Here is a 13,223-nt window from a genome sequence, read left to right on the forward strand (position 1 = left end):
ACTCTAAAGATTTAGTTCACGAAATATGTAGAGTGTTTTCTAAAAAGCAAAAGACTATTTTTCCTTGACTTGTTTACGAAGTAAAAATGTCAAAACATTTTAGAAAACATCTAATCTGATTGAAATCAAATTTGTAGAAGATTGTGCAAATTCCTTGGACCTGTTGTGAATCAAGCTCGAAGCCCATGTCTCTCCACTTCTATTTATATATTGTTTCTAAACCTAAGATGATATCGAAGTAGTGTTGAATATTGTCCAAATTAGGTTTTCGTGTCTTTGTATTGTGTGAGCCATTCGAGCATCTCCTTGATACTTGAATTTGACTTGGTTTATTGAGTTGTAACTGTCAATCCCTCAAAAGCTTTTAATCAAGGGTAGATTATATTTTTCTATTAAAATTTGTTGTATGGTAGAAGGGGAGTGAGATGGGTCTCATATCTAGAAGAGTCTTAGAAAGAAACATCTACGGGTAAAGATTAGGTGAGAAGTTTGTAAAACCTGAAGCTGTTCAGAACTTCAAACTAATTCTGTGATAATGGATTTCCTTCCTGGCTTGGTAGCCCCCAGATGTAAGTGACGTTGCATTGAAATGGGTTAACAACTTCTTATGTTATTTCCTATCATGCTGTTATTTAGATCCTAACATTATTTGCGGTGGATTATAATATGTTGACCCTGGTGTCCTGACATCGTGTACGACATATAGGATTTGCATACCAGAATTTCAATTGGTATCAGAGCAGGCATCCTACTATATTTCTGTGTGAGATTCAAGGAAGATACTTTCTGGTACCATGGACAAGGAAGGAGGATTTATTAACATACCTCATATCTTAGATGGATCCAACTATAACTATTGGAAGGCAAGGATGGTGGCATTCCTAAAATCTATGGATAGCAAGACATGGAAAGCTGTCATCAAGGGCTGGGAACATCCTGTCGTGAATAGAAAAGATGGGAAGGCTACTACTGATCTAAAGCCTGAAGAGGAGTGGTCTAAGGAAGAAGATGAACTGCCTCTTGGAAACTCCAAAGCTTTGAATGCTTTATTCAATGGTGTTGACAAAAATATATTCAGGTTGATAAACACTTGTACTGTAGCTAAAGATGCATGGGAGATCCTCAGAACTACTCATGAAGGCACATCTAAAGTTAAGATGTGTAGACTTCAGCTCCTCACCACTAGATTTGAGAATCTAAAGATGAAAGATGATGAGAATATTCATCAGTTTCACATGAGTATTATTGAAATAGCTAATTATTCTAGTGCCTTGGGAGAAAAGATCTTAGAAGAAAAACTGGTTAGAAAAATTCTCAGGTCCCTACCTAAAAATTTGACATGAAGGTCACAGTTGTTCGTGACGGGTGTGTTTGTCGGATGATGACTGCAAGTGCACATCCTATCGTGTAGTTTTAAAATATTATTGAACCCACAGAGACTAACGGTCAAGCTAATGTTATCTATTGTTGTAGTGCAAAGCTAAGGCTAAAGATTATAAGATTATGAACGGAAATGAAAATACTAATTTTTAACGGTTTTAAAGTTATAATAACAAATGAGTCCGGAATATGGATTCCGCGTTCCTAAGGGCTTAGTTAGAATTTGGGCACTAAATATTATTCTATTGTGTTATGTAGAAAATATCGACTTAAAGGTCTCGTCTCACACTCTCGCGCTATTGACAAAGGTCACACCTCCTAACCACAGGATTTTGCTCTCGCTCGCTCATTCTAATTAGAATGTGTATTTTGAAAGTAAATGAGATCATAAATGATGCCTAAAGCGCTCTCGTTGTTTTTAGGATCGATGCATAGTTTCCACTATCTAGTCCCTTCCTTACACTCTCGCGCTATCGGATTGAACCTTGGTTTGTCTCACACTCTCGTGCCAAAACAGTAAAACATACATTTGAAAACTAAAGCCATAACATAGTTAAGTCATACATTCGCACCTAATATTTCTACCGAGTCCCGTCGGTAACGCCGGTCCTCATACGCAAGACTCAGAATAATTTAGCAAGGTATGATATTACTTGAGTACAACATAATCAGAGCATTCAAAACTAAGAGCAGCATGGCATACAAGTAATTAAAATAGTAAAACTTACAAATATCAAAAGTAGTAAAAAGAACCTGAAATTGCGTAAAATAAAACTTAAATTAACTTGAACTTGAAAATAACGGCAGGTTTGTTCTTGATCCAAGAGTACAATGAAAAATAAAATAAAATAAGTGTGACAATCCCTCGATGTGAGTTATCGTCACTTTTATAGGTGAATTTATGCTTAATACTAAAACGCGATTCGACAGAACTTCCGCACAACTTGGATGCCTCCAAAAATCTCCCACAGTCCTATTTATAGAGGTTTTGAGTCCTCATAACTCCCTTTGATCGTTTAGGGAGAGTGGAGGGAAAATAGGTGAGAAAAAACGGTCCAAAACTGCCCACTAGCGCAGTTCTGTTACTGCATGATAATGGCGAACGCCATTAAGGGAATGGCGAACGCCATTCCTTCAATATTTAAATGACGTGGCGGGCACTGGGGATGGAGAACGCCATCTACCAGGTGGCGAACGCCATCTGCACAGAATGGTCAAAAATGACTCTTTCGCTCCTTTTTAGCTCCTATTCTGCGAGGCTTCCAAAACTCCAATGAAATCAGATAACAACTACAAAATAAATAAAACAAAAGTAAAAGGCGATAAAATGCATAAAAACAAATACGGATAACATGTGAAATGAGCCTAAAAACACGATACGATTTCTAATTATCAAACTCCTCAACACTTAGACTGTTGCTTGTCCTCATGCAATCACCCAACACACATGATAAGCGATTTAACATAATGTCTGAAACATAGGCATGACGACATTATAAGTAGTACGAGACTGCTAGGCTAATTCTCGATAAATAGGTACTAGATATCAATAACAAGGATATCATGGTGATACGCATCCGCATTTCACAGATAAAAACTCCCCCTATGCAAAACCATTTTGAGGCATGCCATTATAACTCGACCTACATTCTTTGTTCTTCTTCAACCTCTTTTTCATTCTAGCCCAATCACATTAAGCTCGTTATCCGTACAAATTCAAGGAAGGTGAACATGTTAGTGACTATGATCTCGTTTTCAATTTTATCGCACTTACTTAGCAAATTTTGCTTAAGTATCAACTGAATTTTTAAGAGTTCGTACCGTAGGGATAAATGATCGGGTGGAGATCACCTAACTTAGAAGGGACAAATCTTATCATAGGATTTATTCATTATATGTATTTTTTTTCTTGAGATCATACACTTATTTGCATCAGCTTCCTTACTCATGTGTGTTTTAGGATGGTGTTGACTGCTAGTATAAACTACTCAAGGGGTTACTTAAAGAAACTTAGAATTAAGGTATTGGCATAATGGTTATTCAAATCAATGTCGCATACTTAAGGAATTTAGGGTGTTAGGACGGTACCGATATTATCGACACTTTCCCAAGTCTATCAAACAAAGCCTAAAAATGAGAAACAAACTATACTAAAGGTGTGTCATGCCACTGAATCAGAACAAAAAATTTCATCATTGGGGGTCAAATCTAAGGGAATTTTCAAACAAAACATAAAAAAAAAGGTATCACTCAATAGGACTCGACATCACATGTATGACTCGACCAAAAGCTAAAAATAAATAAGTAGGAAAATAATGAAAATAAAACCTTAAATAATAGAAAACGGTAAAGCTCCTCCCCCAGACTTGAACCAAACATTGTCTTCAATGTTTCAGTGCAAGGCGAAGAAAGGAGTAGTGAAACCTGGTAGGGGGCTCAATGATGTCGGTCGCGGCCTCTGTGTCGCGTAAAACCTCATATACCAAATGCAGTATTGGGCACATCCTGCATGTACTCCATCATACCTACCACCTCCATATGCACTCCATTCATATTCTCGATTAGGTCAGCCATGTTGAGATCGGTCTACTCGACAAAGTCAAGCTGAGTCTATCTGATCTAATCAATGGAGACCCTCTTCTCCTCCTGCTACCTCTGAATGTTCCTAAGTAGGACATCACGGTCCGCCTCGGCATCATTCCGATGTCTAAGCCCACTTAGGACGTTATCAAAAGTTGTCCTCATGGCGATATAGTCATCCTCCTCGCAGGGCTGATATCCGGATGAGGTACCTGTAAAAGAGTCAGGAGAAGCAGGTGCGGTGTATGCATGGGTGCCACTGTGGGGAGCATCTTTCTCCATGCGATCGGGCTCGGGGGCATTAAGATCAAAAGTCCAATTAGTGCTCATTCGCACATCGACGCGTGAGACGCAAGGTAAAGTAACTCCCTTAGCCTCTCGATTACTAATCATTAAAAAATACCTGTCGTCAGGTTTACTCTTAATGAGGCGCATGCTACAACAATAATCAAGGTCGGTAAACGGATTCTCTAATGGCTCAAGCGTAGCCAACTCCGTGTTTAGGTTTAAAGTAAGGGTTATGGATGTAATCAGCCCTCCGACACAAATAGGACCTCTAGTCCGAATGCTGGTGGACTGGAAGTGTGCGAGTAAGAATGGTGTCGGGTTAACTTTTGTTCCAGACAATGCATAATAAATAAGAAAAAAATGTCTCTAGAATTCACGTTTCCGATATTCTCTCGACCAAAAATAATGCTGGCTAAAATACGGTGCAAATATCGAATGGTCGGGTTTTGGGTAGCGGTAGCTTTAAGGCCTTCCCAGTTGGTGGTGGTCTTTCCCGTTAGTTGCTGCCAAAAGTCGAGAGTGTTGGATTCCCGATCGCTCTCTAAAGGGTGTTGGCATTCAAAATCGTCTCCATGAGGGAACAGAAGTAAATCGGCCAGTTGGTCTTGGTTAATAGTGTAAGTTCTATTGAACATCCTAAAATATGCAGTGCTGGTGATACAGGATCCTCCTATAGGGGTGGTGTACTGAAAAGAGCTTAAGAACTCGTAGGCAAGTCAGATAATGTAGGACTAGTTAAAGTAAGAAAATGAGACATACCTAAGTTGTTAAGCATCCAATGGATACTGTCAGATGAACCTAAATCGCGAAGAGCAGCATTGTCGGGTATCGTGTTGCTAAGGTGTCCCTCTTGAAGAGCTTGTGGTATCTTCTCCTTTAATTCTCTCTATTGATTCCCCTGGCGAAATCAATCCCCATGTAGTCCATATCTCCTCTTGGTCGAACAGCTCTAGAAGGCATTTTTTTTTGTTTTTGAATGAAGGAAAAAGGAATAGGAAGAGAGTGTTATGGTGTTTTGAGAAGAGAGGAGTGAATGGAAAAGATTATGAAGTTAGAATGTGGGTAGTTGTAAATTTATAATGATTGGGAAGAAGTGAAGTGGTTGGTAGTTGAAAAGTTTGAGTTAATATTGTTTAGAGTAGGAAGTTCAAGGGTTTTAATTGAAAATGGTTTGAAAAACGCGTAGAAGGGAGAAGAAGAGAGAGGAAAATATTTTCCTGATATGGTGATCGCCATTAGGCATATGGCGAACGCCATCTACCTAAATTACAGGGCCTTTTAAATTCGAAGCGAATGGCGAACGCCATTAACCTAAAATTTGCAATTTTGGCAATTTCTAAAGATTAAAGCAGGTAAATTCTATTAAGGATATAAATTTGTTAATTTAAAATTAATAGCTATAATTAAAAAGCATGAAGTTTGTAGGAATGAACATAATAAGCGATTAAATAATCGACTGAAATGCAAAGTACATTAATTAAAGGTAGGAGTAACACCAGTTCACGTCGATATATCGACTGTAAAGTAAACACAAACTGAAAAATAACAATAAAGGGATAAATACCGATGACAATTAAAATACTAAACTAGAAAATACGAAAACTCTAGTACAATCAATCAATACTAGCTATCACTTCGGTCCAAAAGAGCGCTTAAAGGAATGAACTTGCTGGAAGACCTGATTGAACTGCTCATTAACAACATCCATAATACGAAGATCCACTTGAAGAGAATTGACTTCTCCTCTGATGAAATTAACTTCAGATTATAGAGCATGTATAGTAGTGTCGAAATCGACATGAGGAACAACATGATGAGCACCAGAGGCATGTGAATCGGCATCAGGAAAAATGGCTTGTGGGTTCTCATAATGTTGAGGGCTGTAAGGAGGTGTTGGAGACTCACTTTGGCCCTCTAATTTGTAAAACCAGTTAGCGCGGTTGTGGACATTGGTTTTCTCATGGTTTGGCAGTGTAAAATTCCTAACTACTTCGCTATCAATTAACATCTCAAACTCCGTCGGTCCTAAACTGGCAATGATGCCACGGTTGAACAGAAGTTCAAGTGCATGGGACGGATACCTCCAAAAGCATTTAAACACTTAAACGGGTATCTCAAGCCTATAACATCAGCAATCATGGTTATTAACCCACCGATGATAATAGTACTATGGGTTTCTCGGACAATCTTGTCTAGATTTGCTAACATAAAGGCATCACCATTCACTTGTCTTCCTTGGGAAGCACAGTACAGGATAAAAAGATTGTCCCTAGAAACAACGGTGATGTTCTCTTCCTTACCGAACAGGGTATGGGCCAGGATCTTATGAAAGTACCAGATAGCAGGGTTGTGGATATTTTCGGAAAATATGGTGTGAGGTTTAGGATGATAATTTTCGGTTATGGTTCCCTAGAAAAAGTCAAGGTCTAGGTCTGTAAAGGAATCATCAGAGGTAATGGTATATGTATCAGGGCCACTAGAAAATCCTAATAACTCAGCCATCTCACAGTGGGTAAAACGGTACTTGATTCCGAAAAGCCTAAATGTAGCCAAGCCTCTACCAAATCCTATTCCTTTGTTAAGGTCATAATAAAGGGAACTTAGGAACTCAAGGGTGAGCCTACGGTATTGGCTATACCTCTTCCTCACAGCAAAATTATCCCAACCTACTTGGTTTAGAAGGTACATAACACTGTCTCTCAGTCCTAAGGTGGTCAGGGTCAGTTAATCTGGATAAATAGAAAGTGTCATTTCCCTATGTGCTAACATGTCAAAGCGGCGCCTCTGATTTTCGCTCATAAATACAACCTCCATATTGTCAACATGCTCCATACTCCTAAGTTAGTGATAAGCTATCCTAATCTATGTTAGCCTGAAAGTGAACAAAGGTTATACTATTAGTAAAAGGTACTGCATTTGAGTGTGGTAGTACTAATAATAGTAATAGTAATAATAATAATAGAAAATAGAAAGAAATAAAAAAAGACAGATCAAAAGTAATAAAAATGAAAACAACTAAAAAGAAAAGATAAAAATTAAAGGTCGTGGATTGCCTTTCCACGTAGCGCTTCGTTTAATGTCGGGAGGTCGACATTGATTGGAATGGTGCTAATCTTTTGAAAGAGCGGGCAACTCTTCTAATTTGTAGCTCATGCATAAATCCTTATTTTCGACATTGTGGTAGTGCTTAAGTCGCTGCCCGTTTACAACAAACGGTTCATTGGTTTTACCTCTTATTTCCACAGCTCCCCTTTGAAAAACTCTTGTGACCTCAAAAGGGTCAAACCATCTAGAACGAAGTTTGCCTGGAAATAATTTGAGTCGAGAATTAAAGAGAAGGACTATGTCACCCTCATTGAATTCTCGCCTTGTAATTCAATTGTCATGCCACTGTTTGGTTATTTCCTTATAAATACGGATATTCTCATAGGAATCTAGTCTAAGTTCTTCTAGTTCATGGATATCCAAAATTCTTTTCTCACCTGCAGCTGTGTAATCCATGTTAAGGGTCTTGATAGCCCAATAATCTTTATGCTCGAGTTCCACAGGCAAGTGTCGCACCTCGAAAAATGCGATTCCTCGCGATGGTCGCGGAAAAATTTAGTTCGAACAGAGTCGCCACCGAACTTTATTTACCCTAATAAAGGGATAGGAAAATATCGATAAAACCTCTAAAAGTAGAATAATGGTCGTCGCAACCATATTCGGGTTCGGGAGTCGATTACGCAAGGGGAAGGTATTAGCACCCCTCACGTCCGTTGTACTCAACGGGAACCTTTTAGTCTAATTTGCTATTTGAATGTTAGTTAAATGTTGTTTGCTTTCTTCTAGTAATTAGAGTTGATAATAGAGATGGGTGAAGACCTCAGGAGGGGGAAATGGGAGGTTTTTTATTAGTGTGCTCGCGAAGATACAACAATCTCCTGCCTACGTATCCTTATGGTGTAATAAGGAAATCAGAGCATTCGTAGTTCGGGGAACTACGGTTTTGGTGTGTTTTGTTTGATGAACGACTGTGTAGGTCGGCGTTCTAAAGGCTAAACGCTGGCTTGTCTACTCTCGGCGGAGGCTCTAGCACTGGTTTGTTGTGCGCATTAGAAAGGATTGACAGTGTTCTTTTGAAAGGGTTTTGGTCACGCGGGGGTGACGAGTTGATTTGATGTGTTTGAGTGTTATTGGTTTCGTTCGCTCGGGGGCGGGAAATTAGTTTGATGCGTTTGAGATGTTTTTTTGGAGAACGACGAAAGATTGAGCAATGTGGTGTTCACCAATCGTCCAATTCTTTCGAGGAGTAATAAGGCGTCCCGCCTTCTACTCCTTTTTCGTTCGAATTATTTTGAAAGTTTGTTTGTGGATGTTGAATATGCACGGTAGTGAGGCATACGCCCCCTACTTGCTTATTCAAAGGATAATGAGGCGTACGCCACTTATTCCCTAATCCAAGTTTATTTAACGTGTTTTAGTCGGAAGTCGATAATTTGTGCAATATGGCGTTCGCCAATTATTCAAATAATCGAGAGGTGGCGAGGCGTACGCCTCTCATCTTTTATCATCCGAAGTTTAAATTGTAAAAGATATGTTTTTAGATATTGTATTTGATTTGCGAAATTAGTTTGTATTTTGAATTGGTTTTAATTTGATGACGAAGATTCGAGCAATGTGGCGTACGCCAATTATTCGAATAATCGAGAGATAATGAAGCGGATGCTCACTATTCTCCTTTTCATTCAAAGATACGAAATTAAAAGGGTTTGGAATTTGTAGAAATGATTATGATTTGAAATGATTTGAATTTGGAAATTATATTTGATTTTGAAAAGTGATTTGAAATTGTGATTTAAGATTTAATCGGGTGACAAGAACTCGTGCAATATGGCGTACGCCAATTATTCGAGTAATTGAGAAATAGTAAGGCGTACGCCTCCTATCTCCTTTTCATCCCAAGTTTATGTTTAAAAAAGAACATTCTTTTGAAATTGAATTGGTTTGGAAAAATGATTTGAATTCATGTTTAGGAATAAATGAATTTTATTTTGTGTATTATTTCATCTACTCGATTAGTCAATAACCAAGTAGGTTTCATTGTAAGGAAGCCCAAGAGTAAGCTATGTGAGGTTGATGGCGATGCTAGAAGCAATCGACTTACAAGGGTGTTTAAAAATGGGCTCGATATTAAATCGAGAATTGTATGATTTGTGCTTTTAAAATTGGTTTGTGTTGGATGATGAATTGATATTGAAATAAAATTGGAAATAGTTTGTGAAATGATGATGACATGAAATAGTTTTTCTTTTTTGAAATGTGAAGTTTGTGAGAGTGGGAGAAATTAAACAATTTCTTTTAATCAAAATTAATTTATTAAAATTTGTTTAAATTGATTAATTAAATTAATTAAAGTTAATTATCAAAATTATTTAATTAATTCAAATAATTAAGTTAATTAAAATTGATTAATAGAAATTAAACTCATCAAGTTTTAATCAATTAATTAAGCCAAAAGAGAAAGAAAATAGGAATTAACATTGATTTAATCAGCATGTAACGATGAATATGTGCTCGGAACCGGTTTGTACATAACGACCATGAAATTGAAATGTCGTATGTGAGTTCTAAACGCGGTGAAATCATACAATTAATTTATTGAAGTTTGGCGGTATGCCGGCATAAAATTGCCGAATCCACAGACCGGAAAACCGATTCATATGATACCGTAATGAAATAGAATAACAGCCATCCCCAACTTGTTTATGATATTTTCAAATGATAAAGAAAGATGGCAGCAATTTAAACATCTATCACATGTATAAATTGGCCCAAACATGATCATATAGAAGTAGTACACATTTGTAGCATTGAGCTCTTTAGAAACAACACTAAAATTCAACCCCATATTATGAAAACTATTAATCAAACAATGTAATAACAACCTATGATGAATAAAGGAACCCAAGGTACATGAATGCCATAGCAAAACTCAACGTACACACCACTTCACCATCAGTTACGAAATTTCACATACTAAAAATAAATAAATAAAATAAAAATAATAATTCTTTGATTTTTTCAACTTCTATGAAGAAACTAAGATATTTCTAGAAGTATCCTTCGGCCAAACAATACCGGAGTATGCTGCCATGGAAACCGAATCCGCCTTGAAACAGGATTAATGCTAACATTCCCAGGATTAATGCTAACATTCCAAACATAACAGTTCCATATCCAAAATAATCAAAAAAAACAAAATCAAATTTCAAAATAACTAGAACCCAAAATCTGAACAGAAATAACATAATAAAAACCAAACTTCGCCGAAATATAAGTCGAATACCAACCGGATAGAGAATGGCGAAGGCGAGATCTGCGTCAACCTTTGCTATCGTCGGAAATGGTGAGAACCGACCTTGGACACGGCTTGGAAATTATAGAAATGCGGACTTTGATTTGTTGTTTGGAAGAATTCTGCAGTAAACTCGAAGCCAAATATCAGTAAGTAAATCAGGAACTTCAGCTTCTGTTGAGTCGAAGTTACCGACACGATGGCGGTATCTCGGATGCGAGGTTAACAAAAGAGGATAAAACCGGCGAGGAACAATGAAGGTTGTTTTGTGGGTTTCAGCGGCGGAGTGAAGGTTGTTGAGGAAGGTGAGCGGCGGTAGTGGTGTGGTCGGTCTTTGAGATGTTGGTGGTGACGCGCGATAGGTTTATTTGCTGGTGGTGGGGTTTTGACGGTTGAGTTTGAAGAAGATGAAGGGCTTCGCGTTTTTTGACGGCGGAAAGGGTTTTGAATGGGTTGCGAGCGGTTAAGATGGCGAAGATGCTGGTTTACGGTGGTGGACACGGATTTGACGGCTGAGCTGGGTTGCAAAGGGGTTTCGCCGGTGGGAGTTTGAGCGGAGGCGATGAAGATTGAAGGTTGGGATTTTGAAGGTTTACGGTGTTGTGGGGTTGTGCGGATGTTTCCGGCGTGGAAAATGCGAAGGGTTCTTTTGAGGGTTTTTAGTGTAGCGAGAGAAAGAGGGTTTTGTGAGCTGAGAGTTGAGTGGTGAGGGCGATGGAAAAGAAGAAGGCCTTCTGCTTCTCTTTTCCTTTTTTAATTTTCTCTTTTTTTTTAGCCAGACTACGAACAGTAGAGAGAGGCCTTTTAATGAAGAAAGTGTGAGTGTGAAATATTGAGTGGGAAGTTATTAGTGGGTGAGGTGTGTCACGTGGGCCAGAGAGATGTGAGGAGCTACACGTGTGTTACCGTTTAGGAGGGGATCCAATGCAATCCTCATTATTTTTTTTTTAAAATTTGAAAATTATAAGATATTTAGCAATTATTTTAGAAAATAAAAATCAATTCACCAAATACAAATTCAGACTAATTATGTAATTAATTCTAATTCATAAAAATAAATTCAAACTAATTATTTAATTAATTCCAATTTGTTCAAATGATATCTTGATTAAGAAAATAAAAGTCGGGAACAAATATCCTCGAAAAATTAAATTGGACATGCTAAAATGGTCAGCACAAAATATATTTATTAAAAATACAGTCTTTCCTCAAATTTTAACGATTCAACCGATTTTTTCTGTATTCTCAAATAAATTCATTCTGACTGACATTTCAGGTGTTTATTCATGATGCAAATGTATGTCATGCTATGCATATGATGCAAAAATGAAAATGAAATTAATTCTATGAAAATTTAAATATGCCCGGACAAAATTGGGGTATGACAGCTGCCCCTATTTAATTATCTTGAACTAGAAAGTAAGAATGACGACAGTCTTCATACATTCGTGGTGGAAGGTAATTAAATACTAAAAAGACCCAAATTTTGTCCTTTGGAATGCAATGGAGAAACGCAGAAAGAAAATGCAGTGAGAAATACAGTAAGAAAAAGTTTATTAGAAGGTAAAATGAAACAGTCAAGACTCTCTGGGAATCGTCAGAACAGTATCTTGGATGTCATAATCGAGATATTCCAATAATGGAATGATACCTCAACTGTATCTAAGACTTTCTGATAATTAACAGAACAGTGTCTCGATTTGAACGCACGAGATTCTCTGAGGATCAACGGAGCAGTACCTTATATGATATAATTGAGATATTCCGATAGGGGAATGATACCTCAACCGTATCTAAGATTCTCCGAGGATACCTAGAGCAGTATCTCTAAAAATGAATGAGACTCTTCATATTGATGAAGCAGCATCTCAAACAGCAGAAATAAGATTCTCTGTATCGAGTCGAAGCAGCATCTTATCTTATAGAATTAAGATATTCCGAACAAGGGAATGATACCTTAATTAAATCTAAGACTCTTCGAGGATACAAGAGCAGTATCTCTAAAAACTGAATGAGACTCTTCATATTGATGACGCAGCATCTCAAACAGACAACTGAGATTCTCCATATAAATGAAGCAGTATCTCAGATGTTTATCTGTTGGGGAAAATATTTTAGACAAGACTCCTTTTGGAGGAGATTTACTATAAATGCTTTGCAGTGGAAAAGCTCATAAGAGACTTTTTAGGGTAACCTCTGCTTGGGGAGCAATGATAGCAAAGATGTTAGGGAATATCATTATCAATCACAAAGTTGAAGAATGACTGGCTGGGAAATAATTCCACGAGCACATGCAGGGTAATAACTCTATTGAATTAAATGAGAAACGTCCGGGATACATATGGACAACCCTGGATCTTGATATTTTATGTTTGTATGATGTTTCACTTTGGATGGCAATGCCATGCATGGGATGATGCATTAGATGCATGAAGGGATGCAATTGTTGGGGATATTTAGGATGTGTATGTATGAATGCGAGTAATTTTGTTCATTTTTTATGAAATTTCCGTTTTGACAGGAGTGCTTATGCATGGGTATGCTGATGATTGATAGGACTATGTTTTTTTTTTTGAATCTTCCTGTTTGGCAGGAAAATTATGCATGAAATGATGCATGTGATGCATGTGGGAATGCA

General features: G+C 37.6%; 1 long non-coding RNA gene across 1 annotated transcript; it reads right to left on the reverse strand.

Annotated features, from left to right (window-relative positions):
- Nucleotides 1-10,122: 10,122 nt before the first annotated feature.
- LOC127101471 (uncharacterized) lies at nt 10,123-11,026 on the reverse strand. The gene is made up of 2 exons (XR_007794643.1): nt 10,581-11,026; nt 10,123-10,438 (listed from the first exon to the last, which is right to left on the reverse strand). It is a non-coding gene; the product is annotated as an uncharacterized LOC127101471 (long non-coding RNA).
- Nucleotides 11,027-13,223: the final 2,197 nt, after the last annotated feature.

This window comes from Lathyrus oleraceus, chromosome 7, assembly GCF_024323335.1.
Source record: "Lathyrus oleraceus cultivar Zhongwan6 chromosome 7, CAAS_Psat_ZW6_1.0, whole genome shotgun sequence".
NCBI classification, from domain to species: Eukaryota; Viridiplantae; Streptophyta; class Magnoliopsida; order Fabales; family Fabaceae; genus Lathyrus; species Lathyrus oleraceus.